The sequence below is a fragment of the Chrysochloris asiatica genome, unplaced genomic scaffold (genome assembly GCF_000296735.1).
Source record: "Chrysochloris asiatica unplaced genomic scaffold, ChrAsi1.0 scaffold00473, whole genome shotgun sequence".
Lineage (NCBI taxonomy): Eukaryota > Metazoa > Chordata > Mammalia > Afrosoricida > Chrysochloridae > Chrysochloris > Chrysochloris asiatica.
In genome coordinates, this window is record NW_006408991.1 from 248,330 (window position 1) to 255,817 (window position 7,488).

Sequence of the window (7,488 nt, forward strand, 5' to 3'; positions counted from 1 at the left end):
ACTCCACTTGAGCCATGTAGTTGTTGTTGTGAAGTGCCCTCGAGTCGTTTCCGACCCATAGCGACCCTGTCTAGGGTTTCTGAGGAGCATCTAGGGAGCTTGAACTGCTGACCTTGCAGTTCAGATGGCTTTGCTGTCTGGCGCATTAATCCACAGCACCACAATTGAGCCATACATACCCTGAATTTTTAGTTTGGGTTTTCAAACCGCTGAGAAAATAAATTCCTATTCTTAAAACTGCCTATTTAGGTTTTTGTTTTTGTTGTTATAGCAGCTCTTAGAAACTAAGGTGGTCACTCATCATTTCCCTTGAGTCAATTCATAATGACCCTATGGGACAGAGTAGAGCTGCCACATAGGCCTCCAAAGGCTACAATCTTTATGTAAGCAGACATAAAGCTTCTCCCACAGAGTGGCTGGTAGGTTCAAACCATTGACCTTTTGGTTAGTAGCTGAAAATTTATCCCCTATGTCTCCTCTGCTCCTCTTGTAGATAGTTAGATGCATACACACACATTCGAAAGAAACATGTACTTTGACAGTTATATTCCATATTCATTCACTCAATTATTGAAGCAATTAGGAATCTTTTTTTCTTCAATAAGTGTAGGTGAGTAAGACATAATCCAAAATCTTTGAGGTGATAAGGTTAGTGATAATGGTTTATTGTATACAGCTTGCTGACATTTATATTTTATTTTTGTGTGAACTGTTTTCCATAAGCATTTACATTATAACAATCTGGGTCATACACATGTAGCTTATTTGGGAATTTCATTCTTCATATTATTTTTTTCACAATGAATGTAGATTACAGCAAATATTTCTGATAGATTTAAAATCTAACTTGTGTGACCATAAAAGGATAAAAACAGTTGTTCTTATGTTTTTATTAATTGTATTTATGAAAACTTTCAAATATTAAGATAAAATGCAGTCTTATTGTAGACTAATATTCAAACCTATGTATACTCTAAAACCCTTTTTTTTTTTTTTTTTTTTTCTGATTTAACAACTTAATATCTTTACTGTGGGCAATATGATGAAAACTTCTTAGATACTATGAAACATTTTAAGGCGATGAGTTTTGGGGCCTTGAGGCGCAGAGCTTCAGTTTCAGTTTCACCATGGTTAGTTGGCATAACATAGTCCACAAGGACAATGTTCAACACCCTTTGGTGAGTAGCATATGGCATCTTAGAAGCTCATGAGTGGCCATCTAAGGGACAGTTATTTGTCTCTACATGTGTGGAAGAAAGAAGAGTGGTGAGAGCTGAAGGTGTTTGGAATCAATTAATCCAGTTGACTAATGTAATTTGTGAGCATTAGTCTCTGTGACTCTAAGACCAGAAGAACTAGTAGGTGCTCAGCTCCCACTACCAACTTCTCTGAAAGGGATCCCATTATAAGGTCTTGGATAGAGTGAGAAAAAATGTGGGACACAACTCAAAATTATTTAAAAAGAAAAATCTGATACTGGTTAAAAAGAGACTGGATGAATCTGAAACTATTGCCTTTGACTACCCTTCAGGTCTGGAATGGAACTCATCCTCATGTACCAATTGTCGGCAAACCAGTAGTTAGTTATATTGTTGTTGTTGTTGCTAAGTGCCTTCAAGTCGATTCTGACCCATATCAACCCTGTATAGAGTTTCCAAGGAGCAGCTGATGAGCTTGAACCACCAACCTTGCAGTTCAAATGACTTTGTAGTCTGACACATTAGCCCACAGCACCACATCAGGACTCCAAATTGATATATAGGGGATAACAATACCAGTAAGCTATGGACACCATGGGATAGTCAATCATTGAAAATCAAAAGGATAACATTTACCAAGGAGAAGATGGAGAAGGGATAGGAATGTGGGTGGAATGAAAATAGAAAGCACAGGGAGGAAGTGGGATAACAGTTGTTGCATGTAGGGAATTGCAATCATTGAGATGAAAAAAAGTGTATGAGTTCCTGAACATAAAAGTAATGATCTTGTCTGTAACTCTTCACTCAATTCACAATAAAAAGTTAAAAAACAAAGCAAAATACAACTTAGTATCATAGTGTTTATGCTGACAAGCTAATTCACTACTTCTAACATATGCACTTGCAAATACTCACGCATACAAGACATAGATTATGTAGGAAGCTGAAAAACCATGAAACGTTAAATTAATTTGACAATTTTATGTGGTGGGCAAATAATGTATAATACCAATATGTCTGTGGCACTGTGGGTTAATGCACCAGACTGCAAAGTCATTTGAACTTCAAGGTTGGCTGTTCAAGCTCACCAGCTGCTCCTTGGAAACCCTATACAGGGTCGCTATGGGTCGGAACCAACTCGACAGCACTTAACAACAACAACAACATATACTTGCAAACACTCATACATACAAGACATAGATTTATGTGGGAAGCTGAAAAACCATGAAACATTAAATTCATGTGACAATTTTATGTGGTGGGCAAATAATGCATAACGCCAACATGCCTGCATCTTTTTTTTTTTTCTTTTTTTTTTAGTTTTTATTGTGAATTATGTGATAGTTTACATGGGAGAGCATTAACTTTCCATTTATCCTCTTATTTTGTTTAATTGCAATGCTTACAATCCCCTCCATGCATTATCAAACAACCAAAGGTTACACCCCACAAGCCTGTCCACGGCCATCAGCACATAACCCCTCTCCCTCCCTGAGTCCAGAGTCACCAGTCACTCCATCTGTCCATGTCATCTTCTCTGCCTCCATTCCTGGCATCACTGCTTCTCTGGGTAGGGTCCTGTACCAGTTCTTGTCACATGATGGTTCCAGGGACCTCCACTCCTGGACTGCAAAATCAATCACTCCCATCCTCTTGTTACAAAAAAAATCTACCTTTATATTTCCAACCGTCACAGTTAGTCCAGATAGCAATTATTCACTATTGAACCACAAGAGTCTTATCCCCATCTCCTTTCACCAGCCCCATCCAGACAAGTTGGAAACCACTCAGTGGAGATTCTACCTCCCCCCAAACCCTCTAGAACTAGACTCTCTCTTGAAAGCTTGTAAGTTAGTCACTTCTTGCCTTTGTAGTCCCCATTTTGAGTAGCCAATGTCTAAGTTGTCCATCCCTATCAACCCTGTGCACTGAGGGGATGGGAATGATCCTTACTGTAAAGATTTGTTACAACTTTTGAGCTACTACATCCATAAGTATAGGTCAAGTTCATCAAATTGTAACAGATTACTCTTTTTTTTTTTCCTCTTCTTTCTTCTTTTAGTAGACTTCTGATCATCCAGCCATTGAAGCCAGGTCAAGTGGGTACCTTCTGCAAGTATGGGTGTTCTTTTGCATCTCCTCTCACTTCATATCAGCTGTATGCTTCACTCTACACTTTAGTCTTCTGCGGCCATGTCACTGTCTCTGGGACCAGGATTCCCAAGGTCTTGTCATACTGCTAGCCAACTAGGTCTCAACCAGGGTTCACAGTAGTCTATTAAATGTGGTTGGACTTAGCTCACAAATTCATTTCTGTTTTTCCCCCTCTTCCCCTTATTGGTGACCAACGTGGTCACCAGCCAGACAACACACCTGTTCATGTATTCCTCTTGAGTCTTAGTCTTGGAAGGGGGTTTGCCCTGAGGGACCCGATCACTTGCCTTGATGGCTCCCAGGTGAACATCTTGCCTGTTCTTTTAGTAGTCAATCAGACTGCCATTGCTGTTTTTGATTTTTCCTGCTGATCTTTCTTTCAAGAAGTATCTTCTGTTCTTCTAGCCACTCCAGGTGGGTCTGCTTGTCCTTTCAAGTGGAAATTTCCCACCTCAGAAGATCCTGGATGGGGTTCAGGATTACACCTTCGGTCTTATGCAATGCAAAGATCTTATGCAATGCAAAGTCTCCGCAGGAAGCCTCCTTCATTGCACAAGTTCTAGCTCCATTTTAGGTATTCCAATCAGTTATAGGCTGAAGGTGGACTTACCAGCTTTCTATGGTTATGTTAATGGCTATTCCTTTCTCTCTCCCTCAAGTGTCTATTTTTCAATGGTAGGCAAGGGAAACCAAGATTCAAAAGACAGCCAATCATCTTAACATTATTTCCTCTCTTTTACCCATTCAAATCATGCCTCAATCCCTATGCCCCAGAGCCCTGTTGTTCCAAGGTTGTGCACACATCATAATTTAACTCTGTCCAACTCTTCTCCCTTTCACCTTGTTCTTCCATTCCCATACCCATTCTTGCCACATGTGTTTATCTTATCATTGCTTTATATCTTGCAACTGTTGAGTTATAAGTGCACTGAAGAAGGGGGCATAAATAATTTTCAATTTATAAAATATCCATGTCAAAGAATATGCTATGATTTTAAACCTGTCATTAACATTGTCAACTTCAATACTTAAGAGTATGGCTTCAAATATCAATATAGAAGGAAAACTTACAAACAGAAAACTGAATAAAAAGTTATACTCATGTATTTATCTTAAAATAAATTTTCTAGTTATAAAAATTACATTCTCTTGTCAAAATTCTGAAAATATAGCACGACTGTAGAGGAAATTTGTCATATCTTAGTTTTTGCTGTTGTTGTTGTTTATTGTTTAAATATAGAAGTAAATTGAGATGTTGGAAATATGGGATTATCCTTGTTGGTGTGTTCATTGTGAATGTATTGTCATTTTATTTTCAGCTCAACTTTTTGTAAATCTGCCAATAATATTATTTTAATAAAATCTGAGTTATTGGTAGACTATAATTAGATGACTTCATTTCTCCTATCACATTGCTTTATTTTTCTTCAACTTCCAATTAACCTTAAAAGGGCTCTGGTTCTAACCATTTTATCTGAAAGGAGCTGAAACTCCTATAAGATGTTTTCTTTCTGACTGAAGTGAAGCTCAAGCATGCTTACATATTAGAAGCTCCTGTGAGTTCTTTATATATATATTTGAGAATTCCAGGGCCCTACCACCAGACATTCTGAATGAATTGATATGAGGAGTGTCCTTGTCACAGGTATTATATAGAAGGATAAGCATAAAAATGAGCAATGGAAGGACATGAAGGCATTGGAGTGATCATTACTATAGAGAAAAGAAGCACAGAAGGATTCATGGGTCCATTGGAAAATGCATAAAGTAACACACAGGTTTTGGAATAAAATCCATACTCACTGATAATGATTTTTTCAGTGTGCTAATACAATTTTAAAAAAATGTGTAATAAGATAATTTATGATAATACTTGCATCATTTAGTAGTAGTTAGTATTAGTTATGAGTCCTGGTATGGCGCTGTGGGTTAATGTGCTATATCGAAGAAAAGTCAGTTTGAACCTTAAGATTGACAGTTCAAGCTCACCAGTCACTCCTCGGAAACCCTATACAGGGTTGCTTTGAGTTGTAACTGACTCAATGTCACTTAACAACAACAACAACAACAAGTAGTAGTTAGGTGTAATCAAGTGGTACCGACTCATAATAACCCTAGCTATGCATAACAGAATGAAATATCACCAAGTCATGAGCAAACCTCACAATCATCGCTGTTTCTGAGCTCATCGCTGCCACCAATGTGCCAATCTACCTTGTTGCCGGTCTTCCTCTTTTTCTATGATCCTCCACTCTACCAAACATAACTTTTAGAATCATTTAGATAACATCTTTTTCACAAATAAACAAAAACTAAAATTTTGTGAATGCATACATTTTGTAACTGGAGATGGCTGTTTGTAGTGCAATCCATTGTATACCTAGAGAGACTGAGAAACATTGAGCATACATGGGTTTGCTCAGTATTTGAATACACAAATGCAATATTATTTTTCAAAGACTGAAGAAAAAAAAACACTAAAATTTTTGTATCTAGATTTCATAATCTCTAGTATAATCAATTGTAACAAGTGAATCCTACTATTAATTTCAATTTAGAAAGGCTACAGCTTAGTATACTTTCTTTTTCAATTTAAAAACCACTGGCTTGACCAGAGTTTTCATTAATATTGGGATCTTTTGTCCATGACTAATATTCTGGAATCTTCCTGTTCCTACTATTATGTGAAATCTACCAAGTCTTCCTTAGGGATAACCTTCAATAGTTTACTTTAAAAAAAAAAAAATTTAGGAAAAACATATACTATTTCAAAAATTTTGTACGTATACTTCAGTAACATTGATTACATGCTTCAAGTTGTGCAACCATTCTTGCTATCCTTTTCCAAATATTTCACCACCATTAACATAAATTCTCAAAGGCCTACCCATTTGTGTTAATCTAGGGCAACTTGCTCACTTGTAATATACTGTATATATATATATATATATTTTTTTTTTTTTTTTTCTTCTAATGTAAAGATAACACCTCTCAGATGGAACAGAAGACCATTCTTTAGTCACTTTTCCCACTTCTAAAATGACACCAGCTTTTATAAATGACAGATGCATCTACTCCATTTTCATCTTATTTCAAAGAGGCTTTGGTATTATTTTTAACATTATTTGCCATGCTATCTAACATTATTTCTATAGGTCCATATTAAACTTCCTTATTTTTTCTTAATGTTGATACCTTTCTTCTATACTTTGGGCATGTTCTTTTAAGAATTTGAGCTAAATAGCTTCCAAAGATTATTACACAAAAGAAAAGGGTCTTTGATCTTCTTAGAGGTTAGTGCTAAGAGCTGATAAAAGTATATGTTTTGACTTTTTTGATATTTTGAAACACTTTTTCACACATTTACCATTGTCTAGCAGACATGTCATTAATACTATTTATATGCTTACTTTCTTGTAAAGTCCTTAGAAACTTTTTGAACTCATTAAGTCTTAAAATCCCAAAGATCAAAGTAGATGAGACATACTGTTCTCAACTTATAATCAGAGAAATTGAGACATAGGAAAGAAAATGATCTTTATAACCTCTTAGCTTTTGGGGTTATTTCAACATTTTCAAAACAAGAAGAAATAACTATTAGTAATGACTTGTAAATGCATTAAATTGAGGATACGTTCACTATCTTGTTGCTCTGAAACTCATTGTTTGAACTACAAGTACCATAGGAAAGTAGAAGAAAAAATAAAAACACAAAACAAAATGAGTCCTTGAAACCCAAGGTTAACTTGGTCATATTCTTGAAAATATTTTGCATTGTGAATTGTAGACTCTATTTAAGAGGGATATTAAGTTTTTGTTTTTGTTTTTGTTTTTTATCCTTTAAACATTGTTTACAATGTCAGTGCTGTGATTTTTGTCTTAGAATTTCCTAAAAAACACATTCTGGAGCTATGTTTTAATACGTAGAGGATATACAAAGGCAATATGAAAAACTTTATGTATTATGCAGTTGTATGGTCTTTCTAACTTCTGTTAATGCATTTAAAAGTTTTTAATAGATGCTATTATCTTAATTATAATTGTTTATATAAAATAAAAGTAAAGTGTGATACTGTAGGATAAGCACTCAACCACAAGGTTGGTTTAAACTGCAAGGTCAGTGGCTCAAACTCAC